Below are 18,757 nucleotides of genomic sequence, written 5' to 3'. Positions count from 1 at the left end.
CGTTGTCAGGGCCCTGAAAATATATGTTTCCAGGACGGCTGGAGTCAGAAAATCTGACTCGCTGTTTATCCTATATGCACCCAACAAGCTGGGTGCTCCTGCTTCTAAGCAGACTATTGCTCGTTGGATTTGTAGTACAATTCAGCTTGCACATACTGTGGCAGGCCTGCCACAGCCAAAATCTGTCAATGCCCATTCCACAAGGAAGGTGGGCTCATCTTGGGCGGCTGCCCGAGGGGTCTCGGCTTTACAACTTTGCCGAGCAGCTACTTGGTCAGGGGCAAACACGTTTGCAAAATTCTACAAATTTGATACCCTGGCTGAGGAGGACCTGGAGTTCTCTCATTCGGTGCTGCAGAGTCATCCGCACTCTCCCGCCCGTTTGGGAGCTTTGGTATAATCCCCATGGTCCTTACGGAGTTCCCAGCATCCACTAGGACGTTAGAGAAAATAAGAATTTACTCACCGGTAATTCTATTTCTCGTAGTCCGTAGTGGATGCTGGGCGCCCATCCCAAGTGCGGTTTATCTGCATTACTTGTACATAGTTATTGTTAACTAAATCGGGTTATTGTTGAGCCATCTGTTGAGAGGCTGTTAACTGTGTTTCATATCACGAGTTGTACGGTGTGATTGGTGTGGCTGGTATGAGTCTTACCCGGGATTCAAAATCCTTCCTTATTGTGTACGCTCGTCCGGGCACAGTACCTAACTGAGGCTTGGAGGAGGGTCATAGTGGGAGGAGCCAGTGCACACCAGGTAGTCTAAGATCTTTCTAGAGTGCCCAGCCTCCTTCGGAGCCCGCTATTCCCCATGGTCCTTACGGAGTTCCCAGCATCCACTACGGACTACGAGAAATAGAATTACCGGTGAGTAAATTCTTATTTTAAGGGGACAATATACAGATCTTGCGCAGGACCTGTTTTTGGTTAGATCAACACAGAGAACTCGTGGACACTCGCTCAGGTTAGAGGAGAGGAGATTCCGCACAATACGGCGTAAAGGCTTTTTTACGGTAAGGACGATACGTGTTTGGAATTCCCTGCCTGAGGGAGTTGTAATGGCCGACTCAGTCAACACCTTTAAGAATGGGTTAGATAAATTCCTAATGGATAAGGATATCCAGGGTTATGGGGCATAGTCACGCACTATGGTTATTATACAAAAGAGGGGTAAAATGTAACGGCAGTCATCAACTTCAGTCAAAATTTTATACAAAATAATCGTGCATAGGAGACCACAAATAGGTTGAACCCGATGGACAATTGTCTTTTTTCAACCTTAGATACTATGGCCCTCATTCCGAGTTGTTCGCTCGCTAGCCGCTTTTCGCAGCAGTGCACACGCTAAGCCGCCGCCCTCTGGGAGTGAATCTTAGCTTAGCAGAATTGCGAACGAAGTATTCGCAATATTGCGAAAATATTTTTCTTTGCAGTTTCTGAGTAGCTCGAGACTTACTCTTCCAGTGCGATCAGTTCAGTGCTTGACGTTCCTGGTTTGACGTCACAAACACACCCAGCGTTTGTCCAGACACTCCCCCGTTTCTCCAGCCACTCCCGCGTTTTTCCCAGAAACGGCAGCGTTTTTTCACACACTCCCATAAAACGTCCAGTTTCCGCCCAGAAACACCCACTTCCTGTCAATCACACTACGATCACCAGAACGAAGAAAAAACCTCGTAATGCCGTGAGTAAAATACCAAACTTCTTAGCAAATTTACTTGGCGCAGCCGCAGTGCGAACATTGCGCATGTGCAGTTAGCGGAAAATTGCACCGATGCGAAGGAAAATAACGAGCGAACAACTCGGAATGAGGGCCAATGTTACTATGTTACTATGTATGTTACCTGTAGCAAAAGTTACCTTGCAGGACGCAATTCAAAAACTTCTACACACACAGGTGATTGTTCTGGTCTCTCCTCTGCTCAGAAGCAATGGGTTTTATTCAAGCCTATTTGTGGTTCCAAACTAGACGGTTCGGTATGGCCAATCTTGAACCTCAAATCTCTGAACCCGTATCTAAAGGTGTTCAAGATGGAATCTCTCAAAGCGGTGGTTTCTGGCCTGGAGGAAGGGGAATTCCTGGTATCCCTGGATATTTTTATTATGTATTTATTTATTTATTTATTTATTACCAGTTACTTATATAGCGCACACATATTCCGCAGCGCTTTACAGAGAATATTTGTCCATTCACATCAGTCCCTGCCCCAGTGGACCTTACAATCATGGGGGTCATTCCGAGTTGATCGCTCGCTGCCGATTTTCACAGTGCAGCGATCAGGTGAAAAAATGGCATTTATGCGCATGCGTATGCCCGCAATGCGTACGTGCGACATACGGGTACAAAGCCCTTTGTGGTTGTGCTCAGGTTTTAGCGAAGTTTTTCTTTGCACTGGCGGCCGCTAGAAGATTGACAGGAAGGGGGCGTTACTGGGTGTCAACTGACCGTTTTCAGGGAGTGTTTGCAAAAACGCAGGCGTGGCTGGGCGTTCGCTGGGCGGGTGTATGACGTCAAATCCGGACACGAATAGGCTGAAGTGATCGCAAGCGCTGAGTAGGTTCAGAGCTACTCTGAAACTGCACAAACTGTTTTTGCAGAGCTCGGCTGCACATGCGTTCGCACTTCTGCTAAGCTAAAATACACTCCCCAGTGGGCGGCGGCATAGCGTTTGCACGGCTGCTAAAACTAGCTAGCGAGCGATCAACTCGGAATGACCCACTATATTCCCTATCACATATACACACAGACACATTCACACTAGGGTAAATATTTGTTGGAAGCCAATTACCCTACCAGTATATTTTTGGATTGTGGGAGGAAACCGGATATCAAGGATACATACTGTATCTGCACATTGCGATATGGCCCCCGCATCACGCTTATCTCAGATTCACAATACAGGACTGCCACTTTCAGTTCCAGGCCTTACCCTTTGGCTTATCCACAGCATCGAGGGTGTTCACAAAAGTTATGACGGAAATTATGCTGCAGCTACGCATGATGGGTGTGAACATAGGGGATAATTCAGAGTTGATTGCAGCAGCAAGTTTATCAGTTGGGCAAAACCATGTGCACTGCAGGGGAGGCAGATATAACATTTGCAGAGAGAGTTAGATTTGGGTGGGTTATTTTGTTTCTGTGCAGGGTAAATACAGTCTGCTTTATTTTTACACTGCAATTTAGATTTCAGTTTGAACACACCCCACCCAAATCTAACTCTCTCTTCACATGTTATATCTGCCCCCCCTGCATTGCACATGGGGCCTAATTCAGAGTTGATCGCAGCAGCAAGTTTGTTAGCAGTTGGGAAAAACCATGCAGTGCACAGGAAGGGGGGGCAGATATAACGTGCAAAGAGAGTTAGATTTGGGTGGGGTGTGTTCAAACTGAAATCTGAGTTGCAGTGTAAAAATAAAGCAGCCAGTATTTACCCTGCACAGAAACAAAATAACCCACCCAAATCTAACTCTCTGCAAATGTTATATCTGCCCCACCTGCAAATTTGCTGCTGCGCTCAACTCTGAATTAGGCCCATAGGACCCGCTCGCCCGCTGCAGTTTATCTCAGCGCAGTGATTGGGTCGGAATTGCGCATGCGCCGGCCCCGAGGGCCGTCGTTCAGTAGCGATCGCCTCTGCCTGATTGACAGGCAGAGGTGGTGGCAGGGCGGGAGGGGGCTGGACGGCGGCGTTAAGCTGCCTTTAGGGGGCGCGGCCATGGGCAGCGACGATCAACTCCTGGCCAGCCGCAGGAGCTGCGCTGGCCGGGAGTTACTCCACAAATACAAAAGCATCGCCGCTGTGCGATGCTTTTGTATTTGTGCTGGGGGGGGGGGGGGGGGGGGGCGGACTGACATGCAGGGCAGACTAGCCCTGTGCTGGGCGTCCCCCCGCATGTCAGGGAAGATGATCGTAGCTGTGCTAAATTTAGCACAGCTACGATCAACTCGGAATGACCCCCATAGTCCCTTGGACAATCTCCTCATAAAGGCGATGTCCAGGGAGCTTCTGTTACAAAGTATCAATTTGACTAATCGTCTTCTTACGGACCATGGATGGATCCTCAATTTCCAAAAATCATACCTGGAACCGTCACAGAGGCTTCAGTTCCTAGGGATGATACTGGGCACTGTGTCTCAGAAAGTTTTCCTCCCTATGGACAAAGCCTTGACAATTCAGGCTATGGTCCGCTCTGTGCCCAGACCCCGCAGGATCTCGGTGCACCTTTGCTTCCGACTTCTGGGCAAAATGGTAGCCTCCTACGAGGCAATCCAATACGGAAGGTTCCATGCCCGTCCGTTCCAGCTGGATCTTTTGGACAAGTGGTCGGGGTCTCACCTGCACATGCACCAGAGGATATCCGTATCGCCGAAAGCAAGGATCTCTCGGTCATGGTGGCTACAAGTCTCTCACCTTGTGGAGGGTCGTAGTTTCGGAATCCAGTCTTGAACTCTGAGCCTCCATGGTTGGGGGCTGTGACCCAGGGGACACAGTTCCAAGGGAGGTGGTCGAGTCAGGAGTCTTCTCTTCCAATAAATGTTCTGGAACCCAGGGCGATTTACTATGCCCTTATACAGGCATCCTCTCTCCTCCAACATCAAGCCATACTGGTACAGTTGGAGGTGTACATAAACCGACAAGGCGAAACAAAAAGCAGGGCCGCAGTGCGAGAAGTCTCAAGGATACTCCTCTGGGCAGAAGCCAATGCAAGCGCCATATCGGGCATATTCATTCCGGGGGTGGACAACTGGGAAGCAGACTTCCTCAGCAGGCACGACCTTCATCCGGGGAAATGGGGCCTTCACCCTTAGGTGTTTCAGCAGCTGGTTCAATGGTGGGGCTGTCCGCTGATAGACACGATGGCTTCTCGTCTCAACATGAAGCTCCGTCGCTACTGTTCCAGGACGAGGGATCCGCAGACTGCAGCGGTGGACGCTCTGACAACGCTGTGGATGTAAAAATAGTAGAGCATGAACAGGAAGTACAAAATCTATGATTTTGATTAAATTGTCTAACAAAAGACAGCACAAAAACCGGTGAGAAATGCAGGTGCCAAGAGTTCACTCCATATGCGCCCCCCCCGTGGAAGACGCGTTTCGCCCAGGCGGGCTTGTTCACTTCCAACGTAAATTAATTTCTATACTCAGCCCAGGGTGTATTATGATCTTTAATGAGATTCCTCAAATTGATGCTTAAATACCACGATTGCATTGTTTGCCCAGCCTGAGTAACATGCTATGCATTTAAATCTTGGAAACTAATTTTCTCTTTCCACCTATGTGCTAATACCAGCACTTATTGTTAAGGGCTGATCTCTCTGGTGACACAGATAATTATTGTATTATCTATCTGATTTCTAACGCAATTTCTCACCGGTTTTTGTGCTGTCTTTTGTTAGACAATTTAACCACAATCATAGATTTTGTACTTCCTGTTCATGCTCTACTATTTTTCCGTGGACTCTCATCTGCAATCCATGGAGCACAATACCACAGATGTGGGATCTGATGAGCCGTGCCTATCGTAGAAAGCAGATCCACATATTTTCTACTTTACTTATTCATCTCTTTCTTTGGCTTTCCAAACTCTCTCCACTTTTTCTCTTATTTCGTATATAGGTGCACTCTCATTGGTGTACTATCATATAAACTCTCTACTATCATACCACGCTGCCAATGCCCGATCTCGTCCGATCTTGGAAGCCAAACAGCGTTGGGCCGGGTTAGTACCGGAAGAGGAGACTTCCTGCGAATACCTGGTGTTGTAGAGCAGGGATTATTTCCCTTTCTATGTGAGTTGTGACGCCAACAGCAGTATCACCACTAATTCTTAATTCTATGATATTCTTTCATATTTGAGGCTTACGACCAATCATTGTGGCATACGTCAGAAAGTCAGGTCCTTTTGAATGCTGGTGACTATCAATTCTTGAATTTAAGTAGCCCTATTGGGACGTACTTATCAAATAATCCTTTATGACCACTCCCCGGTCCCATCAATACAGATATTCTGTACTGGTCAGGGGAAATGGGGGTAAGATGATTAAATGTCTACAACCTTTCCAATCACACACTGTGATAAAACAGACCAGAACATTTTAAAAATCTTTAATTGTAACATCTTTATTTCACATGGATCATTTATATAGGTAATCTCTCTCCCCCTTGACAGTACATGTACTCTCTGGCTCTGGGCGCACCACCAACTAGGACCACGCCATTAATTTAAGAAAAAACAGAAGTTTTTTTCTTCCTAATTTTGTAGGGTTTATTTGTCCGATTTTGTTTTTCTTATATCAATATTGTATCAATTTGACTGGTGCCCGATCGTCCTCTGTCTAGTCATAACGCTGTGGACGTACCAGTTTGTCTATCTGTTCCCTCCGATTCCTCACATTCCCAGAGTTCTAAAAAGATTCAAAAGGGAAAGAGTTCAAGCAATTCTAAATGCCCCGGATTGGCCTCGCCGGGCCTGGTATGCGGACTTCCTGACCATGTCTCTCGAGAAGCCCTGGCCTCTACCGCTTCTAAAGGATCTTCTTCAGCAAGGGCCGTTCGTCTATCCAGACAATGCGACTACGTTTGACGACTTGGAAGTTGAGAGGGAGATTCTAGCCAGAAAAGGTCTTCCTTCCAGGGTCGTCTCGACTATGGTGCAAGCCCGAAAGGTGTTCACGTCGACGCATTACCATCATATCTGGAAGAAGTTTGTTTCTTGGTGTGAAAGTAGAAAATATTGTACGGTGGATTTTCAACTTGGATGTTTTCTGCTCTTCCTGCAAGCAGGCATGGATATAGGCCTAAGGTTAGGCTCCATCAAGGTTCAGATTTCGTCCTATTTTCTTCCAGAGACAGTTGGCTGCAATTCCGGAGGTACAAACGTTCCTGAAGGGTGTCCTTCGCACTCAGCCACCCTTTGTCCCTCCCACGGGTCCGTGAGATCTCACGGTGGTCCTGACCTTTCTTCAATCGGACTGGTTTGAACCTTTACACAGGGTGGACTTGAAATATCTTGGAAGACCGTCATGTAGCTGGCTTTGGACTCTGCTAGGCATGTGTCGGAATTGGGGGGCCTTATTCTGTAGGAGCCCTTATTTGATATTTCACAAGGATGGGGCGGAGCTCAGGACTCGCCCGCAGTTTTTGCCGAAAGTGGTATTGACTTTTCACATTAATCAACCGATAGTGGTTCTGGTATTTTCTGACACTTGGTTGCTCCAAAGTTCTTGGACGTGGTTCGGGCTTTGAGGATTTACGTCAAGAGGACAGCTCGTCACAGGAAGTCTGACTCGCTTTTTGTCCTTTACGACGTTACCAAAATTGGATGTCCAGCTTCTAAGCAGTCCATTGCCCGTTGGCTCAGGCTTACTATTCAACAGGCTTATTCTTCTGCAGTGTTGCCTCTGCCGAGTTCTATTTAGGCCCACACCACTAGGTCGGTGAGTTCCTCCTGGGCGGCTGCCCATGGCGTCTCGGCCTTACAGTTGTGCCGAGCTGCTACTTGGTCGGGTTCAAACACATTTGTTAAGTTCTATAAGTTCGATACCTTGGCCTGTGAAGACCTTCAGTTTGGACAGACGGTTTTGCAGGGATCTCAGCAATCTCTCCCACCCGTTCTGGAAGCTATGGGACTTCCCCATGGCACTAATACTTCCCAGTAGTGTTCACTCTAGGCTGTTTTAGCAGGGCGCCGCGCCCTGCCCTTTTTTAGAAGGCAAAACCCGCCCTGCCCCTTTTGCGGCACCCTGCTAGAACAGCCGCCCGCTCCCTGCCCTCCCGGCGTGTATAGATGCCGTGCGCATGCGCGCGGCATCCATTCACGCATTGGGAGAGGGCTGGGGGAAGCCCAGCACCGACGGAGGTGCTGGGCACGCCCCCAACAGTGACGTCGCCGGCCACAGACGCTCTCTATAGTAGCGTCTGTGAGCCGCACCGCCACCTAAAATGACGTAGGCGTGGCCACGCCCCCTAATTTGCGTGGCCGCCCCCCATTTCGGACGCGTGCGCGGCGAAGCCGCGTGCGCACGCACATGTGCCCCCGGAGTCCGGCGCCCTGCCCCTTTTCACTCCTAGAGTGAACACTATCCCAGTATCCCCTAGGACGTTCGAGAAAATAGGAATGTAATATCTTCCGGTAATTCCTTTTCTCGTAGTCCATAGGGGATACTGGACGCCCGCCTCAGTGCTTTGTTTTTCCTACTTCCTTGGTTTTAAGTAGTGATGAGCGGGTTCGGTTTCTCGGAAACTTAAACCCCCCCCGAACTTCACCCTTTTTACACGGGTCCGAGCCGTACTCGGATTCTCCCGTATGGCTCGATTAACCCGAGCGCGCCCGAACGTCATCATCCCGCTGTCGGATTCTCGCGAGATTCGGATTCTATATAAGCAGCCGCGCGTCGCCGCCATTTTCACTCGTGCATTGGAAATGTTAGGGAGAGGACGTGGCTGGCGTCCTCTCCGTTATTGTTGAACTTGATTGTGCATTATTGCTTAATTGTGGGGAGGGCTGGGGAGCAGCTGTATAATATAGGAGGAGTACAGTGCAGAGTTTTGCTGATCAGTGACCACCAGTTATCCGTTCTCTGCCTGAAAAAAACGCTCCATATCTGTGCTCAGTGTGCTGCATATATCTGTGCTCACACTGCTTAATTGTGGGGACTGGGGAGCAGCTGTATTATATAGCAGGAGTAAAGTGCAGAGTTTTGCTGACAGTGACCACCAGTATACGTTGTCTGCCTGAAAAACACTCCATATCTGTGCTCAGTGTGCTGCTTTATTGTGGGGACTGGGGACCACCAGTATAATATTATATAGGAGGAGTACAGTGCAGAGTTTTGCTGACCAGTGACCACCAGTATATAATATATAGTATTACGGTACAGTAGGCCACTGCTGTACCTACCTCTGTGTCGTCATTAAGTATACTATCCATCTAGATTCTATACCTGTGGTGCATTTCAGTTGTGCAGTTTGCTGACACAGTGACCACCAGTATATATAGCAGTACGGTACGGAAGGCCACTGCTGTACCTACCTCTGTGTCGTCATTAAGTATACTATCCATCTACATTCTATACCTGTGGTGCATTTTAGTTTTGCAGTTTGCTGACACAGTGACCACCAGTATACTATTTATAGCAGTACGGTACGGAAGGCCACTGCTGTACCAACCTCTGTGTCGTCATTAAGTATACTATCCATCTAGATTCTATACCTGTGGTGCATTTTAGTTTTGCAGTTTGCTGACACAGTGACCACCAGTATATATAGCGGTACGGTACGGAAGGCCACTGCTCTACCTACCTCTGTGTCGTCAAGTATACTATCCATCCATACCTGTGGTGCATTTCAGTTGTGCGCAGTATATATAGTAGTAGGCCATTGCTATTGATACTGGCATATAATTCCACACATTAAAAAATGGAGAACAAAAATGTGGAGGTTAAAATAGGGAAAAATCAAGATCCACTTCCACCTCGTGCTGAAGCTGCTGCCACTAGTCATGGCCGAGACGATGAAATGCCATCAACGTCGTCTGCCAAGGCCGATGCCCAATGTCCTAGTAGAGAGCATGTAAAATTCAAAAAACAAAAGTTCAGTAAAATGACCCAAAAATCAAAATTGAAAGCATCTGATGAGAAGCGTAAACTTGCCAATATGCCATTTACGACACGGAGTGGCAAGGAACGGCTGAGGCCCTGGCCTATGTTCATGGCTAGTGGTTCAGATTCACATGAGGATGGAAGCACTCATCCTCTCGCTAGAAAAATGAAAAGACTTAAGCTGGCAAAAGCACAGCAAAGAACTGTGCGTTCTTCTAAATCACAAATCCCCAAGGAGAGTCCAATTGTGTCGGTTGCGATGCCTGACCTTCCCAACACTGGACGGGAGGAGCTTGCGCCTTCCACCATTTGCACGCCCCCTGCAAGTGCTGGAAGGAGCACCCGCAGTCCAGTTCCTGATAGTCAAATTGAAGATGTCACTGTTGAAGTACACCAGGATGAGGATATGGGTGTTGCTGGCGCTGGGGAGGAAATTGACAAGGAGGATTCTGATGGTGAGGTGGTTTGTTTAAGTCAGGCACCCGGGGAGACACCTGTTGTCCGTGGGCCGAATATGGCCATTGACATGCCTGGTCAAAATACAAAACAAATCAGCTTTTCGGTGTGGAATTATTTCAACACAAATGCGGACAACAGGTGTCAAGCCGTGTGTTGCCTTTGTCAAGCTGTAATAAGTAGGGGTAAGGACGTTAACCACCTCGGAACATCCTCCCTTATACGTCACCTGCAGCGCATTCATCATAAGTCAGTGACAAGTTCAAAAACTTTGGGTGACAGCAGAAGCAGTCCACTGACCACTAAATCCCTTCCTCTTGTAACCAAGCTCCTGCAAACCACACCACCAACTCCCTCAGTGTCAATTTCCTCCTAACCCAGGTAAGCCAATAGTCCTGCAGGCCATGTCACTGTCGAGTCTGACGAGTCCTCTCCTGCCTGGGATTCCCTCGATGTATCCTTGAGTGTAACGCCTACTGCTGCTGGCGCTGCTGTTGTAGCTGCTGGGAGTCGATCGTCATCCCAGAGGGGAAGTCGGAAGACCACTTGTATTACTTCCAGTAAGCAATTGACTGTCCAACAGTCCTTTGCGAGGAAGATGAAATATCACAGCAGTCATCCTGTTGCAAAGCAGATAACTCAGGCCTTGGCAGCCTGGGCGGTGAGAAACGTGGTTCCGGTATCCACCGTTAATTCAGAGGCAACTAGAGACTTGATTGAGGTACTGTGTCCCCGGTACCAAATACCATCTAGGTTCCATTTCTCTAGGCAGGCGATACCGAAAATGTACACAGACCTCAGAAAAAGAGTCACCAGTGTCCTAAAAAATGCAGTTGTACCCAATGTCCACTTAACCACGGACATGTGGACAAGTGGAGCAGGGCAGACTCAGGACTATATGACTGTGACAGCCCACTGGGTAGATGTATTGCCTCCCGCAGCAAGAACAGCAGCGGCGGCACCAGTAGCAGCATCTCGCAAACGCCAACTCGTTCCTAGGCAGGCTACGCTTTGTATCACCGCTTTCCAGAAGAGGCACACAGCTGACAACCTCTTACGGAAACTGAGGAAGATCATCGCAGAATGGCTTACCCCAATTAGACTCTCCTGGGGATTTGTGACATCGTACAACGCCAGCAATATTGTGCGTGCATTACATCTGGGCAAATTCCAGCACGTCCCATGTTTTGCACATACATTGAATTTGGTGGTGCAGAATTATTTAAAAAACGACGGGGGCGTGCAAGAGATGCTGTCGGTGGCCCGAAGAATTGCGGGCCACTTTCGGCATTGCGCCGCCGCGTACAGAAGACTGGAGCACCACCAAAAAGTCCTGAACCTGCCCTGCCATCATCTGAAGCAAGAGGTGGTAACGAGGTGGAATTCAACCCTCTATATGCTTCAGAGGATGGAGGAGCAGCAAAAGGCCATTCAAGCCTATACATCTGGCCACGATATAGGCAAAGGAGGGGGAATGCACCTGACTCAAGCGCAGTGGAGAATGATTTCAACGTTGTGCAAGGTTCTGCAACCCTTTGAACTTGCCACACGTGAAGTCAGTTCAGACACTGCCAGCCTGAGTCAGGTCATTCCCCTCATCAGGCTTTTGCAGAAGAAGCTGGAGACATTGAAAGATGAGCTAAAACAGAGCGATTCCGCTAGGCATGTGGGACTTGTGGATGGAGCCCTTAATTCGCTTAACCAGGATTCACGGGTGGTCAATCTGTTGAAATCAGAGCACTACATTTTGGCCACCGTGCTCGATCCTAGATTTAAAACCTACGTTGTATCTCTCTTTCCGGCAGACACAAGTCTGCAGAGGTTCAAAGACCTGCTAGTGAGAAAATTGTCAAGTCAAGCGGAACGTGACCCGTCACCATCTCCTCCTTCACATTCTCCCGCAACTGGGGTTGCGAGGAAAAGGCTAAGAATTCCGAGCCCACCCGCTGGCGGTGATGCAGGGCAGTCTGGAGCGAGTGCTGACATCTGGTCCGGACTGAAGGACCTGCCAACGATTACTGACATGTCGTCTACTGTCACTTCATATGATTCTCTCACCATTGAAAGAATGGTGGAGGATTATATGAGTGACCGCATCCAAGTAGGCACGTCAGACAGTCCGTACGTATACTGGCAGGAAAAAGAGGCAATTTGGAGGCCCTTGCACAAACTGGCTTTATTCTACCTAAGTTGTCCTCCCTCCAGTGTGTACTCCGAAAGAGTGCTTAGTGCAGCCGCTCACCTTGTCAGCAATCGGCGTACAAGGTTACTTCCAGAAAATGTGGAGAAGATGATGTTCATCAAAATTAATTATAATCAATTCCTCCGTGGAGACATTCACCAGCAGCAATTGCCTCCACAAAGTACACAGGGACCTGAGATGGTGGATTCCAGTGGGGACGAATTAATAATCTGTGAGGAGGGGGATGTACACAGTGAAAGGGGTGAGGAATCAGAGGATGATGATGAGGTGTACATCTTGCCTCTGTAGAGCCAGTTTGTGCAAGGAGAGATTGATTGCTTCTTTTTTTGGTGGGGGCCCAAACCAACCAGTCATTTCAGTCACAGTCATGTGGCAGACCCTGTCGCTGAAATGATGGGTTCGTTAAAGTGTGCATGTCCTGTTTATACAACATAAGGGTGGGTGGGAGGGCCCAAGGACAATTCCATCTTGCACCTCTTTTTCTCTATCGTCCTAGTGGATGCTGGGGTTCCTGAAAGGACCATGGGGAATAGCGGCTCCGCAGGAGACAGGGCACAAAAAGTAAAGCTTTTCCAGATCAGGTGGTGTGCACTGGCTCCTCCCCCTATGACCCTCCTCCAGACTCCAGTTAGATTTTTGTGCCCGGCCGAGAAGGGTGCAATTCTAGGTGGCTCTCATAAAGAGCTGCTTAGAGAAAGTTTAGCTTAGGTTTTTTATTTTACAGTGATTCCTGCTGGCAACAGGATCACTGCAACGAGGGACAGAGGGGAGAAGAAGTGAACTCACCTGCGTGCAGGATGGATTGGCTTCTTGGCTACTGGACATCAGCTCCAGAGGGACGATCACAGGTACAGCCTGGATGGTCACCGGAGCCGCGCCGCCGGCCCCCTTGCAGATGCTGAAGTAAGAAGAGGTCCAGAATCGGCGGCTGAAGACTCCTGCAGTCTTCTAAAGGTAGCGCACAGCACTGCAGCTGTGCGCCATTTTCCTCTCAGCACACTTCACACGCAGTCACTGAGGGTGCAGGGCGCTGGGGGGGGGCGCCCTGGGAGGCAAATGTAAACCTATATAAAGGCTAAAAATACCTCACATATAGCCCCCAGAGGCTATATGGAGATATTTAACCCCTGCCTGTATTCACAAAATAGCGGGAGACGAGCCCGCCGAAAAAGGGGCGGGGCCTATCTCCTCAGCACACGGCGCCATTTCCTCTCACAGCTCCGCTGGTCAGGACGGCTCCCAGGTCTCTCCCCTGCACTGCACTACAGAAACAGGGTAAAACAGAGAGGGGGGGCAAATTTAATGGCAATATCTTGATATATATAAAGCAGCTATAAGGGAGCACTTATTATAAGGCTATCCCTGTCATATATAGCGCTTTTTGGTGTGTGCTGGCAGACTCTCCCTCTGTCTCCCCAAAGGGCTAGTGGGTCCTGTCTTCGTTTAGAGCATTCCCTGTGTGTCTGCTGTGTGTCGGTACGTGTGTGTCGACATGTATGAGGACGATATTGGTGTGGAGGCGGAGCAATTGCCAAATATGGGGATGTCACCTCCTAGGGGGTCGACACCAGAATGGATGCCTTTATTTATGGAATTACGGGATAGTGTCAACACGCTAAAGCAGTCGTTTGACGACATGAGGCGGCCGGACAATCAATTAGTGCCTGTCCAGGCGCCTCAAACACCGTCAGGGGCTGTAAAACGCCCTTTGCCTCAGTCGGTCGACACAGACCCAGACACAGGCACTGATTCCAGTGGTGACGGTGACGAATCAACCGTATTTTCCAGTAGGGCCACACGTTATATGATTTTGGCAATGAAGGAGGCGTTACATTTAGCTGATACTACAGGTACCACTAAACAGGGTATTATGTGGGGTGTGAAAAAACTACCTATAGTTTTTCCTGAATCAGAAGAATTAAATGACGTGTGTGATGAAGCGTGGGTTGCCCCTGATAAAAAGCTGATAATTTCAAAGAAATTATTGGCATTATACCCTTTTCCGCCAGAGGTTAGGGAGCGCTGGGAAACACCTCCTAGGGTGGACAAGGCGCTAACACGCTTATCAAAACAAGTGGCGTTACCTTCTCCTGAGACGGCCGCACTTAAAGATCCATCAGATAGGAGGATGGAAAATATCCAAAAAAGTATATACACACATGCAGGTGTTATACTACGACCAGCTATAGCGACTGCCTGGATGTGCAGTGCTGGGGTAGTTTGGTCAGAGTCCCTGATTGAAAATATTGATACCCTGGACAGGGACAATATTTTACTGTCGTTAGAACAAATAAAGGATGCATTTCTTTATATGCGTGATGCACAGAGGGATATCTGCACACTGGCATCACGGGTAAGTGCTATGTCCATTTCGGCCAGAAGAGCTTTATGGACGCGACAGTGGACAGGCGATGCGGATTCAAAACGGCATATGGAAGTTTTGCCGTATAAAGGGGAGGAGTTATTTGGAGTCGGTCTATCAGATTTGGTGGCCACGGCTACAGCCGGGAAATCCACCTTTCTACCTCAAGTCACTCCCCAACAGAAAAAGGCACCGACTTTTCAACCGCAGCCCTTTCGTTCCTTTAAAAATAAGAGAGCAAAGGGCTATTCATATCTGCCACGAGGCAGAGGTCGAGGGAAGAAACAGCAACAGGCAGCTCCTTCCCAGGAACAGAAGCCCTCCCCGGCTTCTACAAAAGCCTCAGCATGACGCTGGGGCTTCTCAAGCGGACTCGGGGACGGTGGGAGGTCGTCTCAAAAATTACAGCGCGCAGTGGGCTCACTCGCAGGTAGATCCCTGGATCCTGCAGATAATATCTCAGGGGTACAGGTTGGAATTAGAGACAGATCCACCTCGCCGTTTCCTGAAGTCTGCTTTACCAACGTCCCCTTCCGAAAGGGAGACGGTTTTGGAAGCCATTCACAAGCTGTACTCTCAGCAGGTGATAGTCAAGGTACCTCTTCTACAACAAGGGAAGGGGTATTATTCCACTCTATTTGTGGTACCGAAGCCGGATGGCTCGGTAAGGCCTATTCTAAATCTGAAGTCCTTGAACCTGTACATAAAGAAGTTCAAGTTCAAGATGGAGTCACTCAGAGCAGTGATAGCGAACCTGGAAGAAGGGGACTTTATGGTATCCTTGGACATCAAGGATGCGTATCTCCACGTTCCAATTTACCCCTCACACCAGGGGTACCTCAGGTTCGTTGTACAAAACTGTCACTATCAGTTTCAGACGCTGCCGTTTGGTTTGTCCACGGCACCTCGGGTCTTTACAAAGGTAATGGCCGAGATGATGATTCTTCTTCGAAGAAAAGGCGTATTAATTATCCCATACTTGGACGATCTCCTAATAAGGGCAAGGTCCAGAGAACAGCTAGAGATGGGATTAGCAATATCTCAAGAGGTGCTAAAGCAGCACGGATGGATTCTGAATATTCCAAAATCCCAATTAATGCCGACAACTCGTCTGCTGTTCCTAGGGATGATTCTGGACACGGTTCAGAAAAAGGTTTTTCTTCCCGAGGAAAAAGCCAAGGAGTTATCCGACCTGGTCAGGAATCTCCTAAAACCAGGAAAGGTGTCTGTACATCAATGCACGCATCTTCAGATGCACCTGCGGATAACCCTGTCTCCAAGGACAAGGGTATCTCTTCTGTGGTGGTTGTAGAGGGCTCATCTATTGGAGGGCCGCAGATTCGGCATACAGGATTGGATCCTGGTGACCACGGACGCCAGCCTGAGAGGCTGGGGAGCAGTCACACAAGGAAGAAACTTCCAGGGAGTGTGGTCGAGCCTGGAAAAGTCTCTTCACATAAACATTCTGGAACTAAGAGCAATCTACAATGCTCTAAGCCAGGCGGAACCTCTGCTTCAAGGAAGACCGGTGTTGATCCAGTCGGACAACATCACGGCAGTCGCCCATGTAAACAGACAGGGCGGCACAAGAAGCAGGAGTGCAATGGCAGAAGCTGCCAGGATCCTTCGCTGGGCGGAGAATCACGTGATAGCACTGTCAGCAGTGTTCATCCCGGGAGTGGACAACTGGGAAGCAGACTTCCTCAGCAGACACGATCTTCACCCGGGAGAGTGGGGACTTCATCCAGAAGTTTTCCACATGCTAATAAACCGTTGGGAAAGACCAATGGTGGACATGATGGCGTCTCGCCTCAACAAAAAACTGGACAGGTATTGCGCCAGGTCAAGAGATCCGCAGGCAATAGCTGTGGACGCGCTGGTAACACCTTGGGTGTACCAGTCGGTGTATGTGTTTCCTCCTCTGCCTCTCATACCAAAGGTATTGAGAATCATACGGCAAAGCGGAGTAAGAACGATACTAGTGGCTCCGGATTGGCCAAGAAGGTCTTGGTACCCGGAACTTCAAGAGATGGTCACGGACGATCCGTGGCCTCTACCTCTAAGACAGGACCTGCTTCAGCAGGGACCGTGTCTATTCCAAGACTTACCGCGGCTGCGTTTGACGGCATGGCGGTTGAACGCCAGATCCTAAAAGGAAAAGGCATTCCAGAAGAAGTCATTCCTACCTTGATTAAGGCAAGAAAGGAAGTCACCGCGAAGCATTATCACCGCATTTGGCGGAAATATGTTGCGTGGTGCGAGGATCGGAGTGCTCCGACGGAGGAATTTCAACTGGGTCGTTTCCTACATTTCCTGCAATCAGGATTGTCTATGGGTCTCAAATTGGGATCTATTAAGGTTCAAATTTCGGCCCTGTCAATATTCTTCCAAAAAGAATTGGCCTCAGTTCCTGAGGTCCAGACTTTTGTCAAAGGAGTACTGCATATACAGCCTCCTGTGGTGCCTCCGGTGGCACCGTGGGATCTAAATGTAGTTTTAGATTTCCTCAAATCCCATTGGTTTGAACCACTAAAAAATGTGGATTTGAAATATCTCACATGGAAAGTGACTATGTTACTGGCCCTGGCGTCCGCCAGGAGAGTATCTGAACTGGCGGCTTTATCTTATAAAAGCCCTTATTTAATTTTCCATTCGGATAGGGCAGAGCTGCGGACGCGTCCGCATTTTCTCCCTAAGGTGGTATCAGCGTTTCACCTGAACCAGCCTATTGTAGTGCCTGCGGCTACAAGCGACTTGGAGGACTCCAAGTTGTTGGACGTTGTCAGAGCTTTAAAAATATACATTTCAAGGACGGCTGGAGTCAGAAAATCTGACTCGCTGTTTATACTGTATGCACCCAACAAGTTGGGTGCGCCTGCTTCTAAGCAGTCGATTGCTCGTTGGATTTGTAACACAATTCAACTTGCACATTCTGTGGCAGGCCTGCCACAGCCTAAATCTGTTAAGGCCCATTCCACAAGGAAGGTGGGCTCATCTTGGGCGGCTGCCCGAGGGGTCTCGGCATTACAACTCTGCCGAGCAGCTACGTGGTCAGGGGAGAACACGTTTGTAAAATTCTACAAATTTGATACCCTGGCAAAGGAGGACCTGGAGTTCTCTCATTCGGTGCTGCAGAGTCATCCGCACTCTCCCGCCCGTTTGGGAGCTTTGGTATAATCCCCATGGTCCTTTCAGGAACCCCAGCATCCACTAGGACGATAGAGAAAATAAGAATTTACTTACCGATAATTCTATTTCTCGGAGTCCGTAGTGGATGCTGGGCGCCCATCCCAAGTGCGGATTATCTGCAATACTTGTACATAGTTATTGTTAACTAATTCGGGTTATTGTTTAGGGAGCCATCTTTCAGAGGCTCCTCTGTTATCATACTGTTAACTGGGTTTAGATCACAAGTTGTACGGTGTGATTGGTGTGGCTGGTATGAGTCTTACCCGGGATTCAAAATCCTCCCTTATTGTGTACGCTCGTCCGGGCACAGTACCTAACTGGAGTCTGGAGGAGGGTCATAGGGGGAGGAGCCAGTGCACACCACCTGATCTGGAAAAGCTTTACTTTTTGTGCCCTGTCTCCTGCGGAGCCGCTATTCCCCATGGTCCTTTCAGGAACCCCAGCATCCACTACGGACTCCGAGAAATAGAATTATCGGTAAGTAAATTCTTATTTTTTCTTTAATTTTTCTTTGCATCATGTGCTGTTTGGGGACAATTTTTTTGATGTGCCATCCTGCCTGACACTGCAGTGCCACTCCTAGATGGGCCAGGTGTTTGTGTCGGCCACTTGTGTCGCTTAGCTTAGCCATCCAGCGACCTCGGTGCAAATATTGTGAGGTGTTCAGAATAGACTGGAAATGAGTGGAAATTATGGTTATTGAGGTTAATAATACTATGGGATCAAAATGACCCCCAAATTCTATGATTTAAGCTGTTTTTTAGGGTTTTTTGTAAAAAACACCCGAATCCAAAACACACCCGAATCCGACAAAAAATTTTCGGCGAGGTTTTGCCAAAACGCGTACGAATCCAAAACACGGCCGCGGAACCGAATCCAAAACCAAAACGCAAAACCCGAAAAATGTCCGGTGCACATCACTAGTTTTAAGTACTGTACATGGTTG

General features: G+C 48.6%; 1 protein-coding gene and 1 pseudogene across 6 annotated transcripts in view; both read left to right on the top strand.

The window, feature by feature from the left end:
- Positions 1 to 18,757, top strand: part of CSNK1G2 (casein kinase 1 gamma 2) — a 175,890-nt gene that overhangs the window by 31,432 nt on the left and 125,701 nt on the right. The window lies entirely within an intron of this gene.
- Positions 5,652 to 5,770, top strand: LOC134933339 (5S ribosomal RNA; annotated as a pseudogene).

The sequence above is a fragment of the Pseudophryne corroboree genome, chromosome 1, assembly GCF_028390025.1.
Source record: "Pseudophryne corroboree isolate aPseCor3 chromosome 1, aPseCor3.hap2, whole genome shotgun sequence".
NCBI lineage: Eukaryota > Metazoa > Chordata > Amphibia > Anura > Myobatrachidae > Pseudophryne > Pseudophryne corroboree.
The sequence above is the reverse complement of the archived record's forward strand: the minus strand, read 5'-3'. Positions and strand labels throughout refer to the sequence as shown.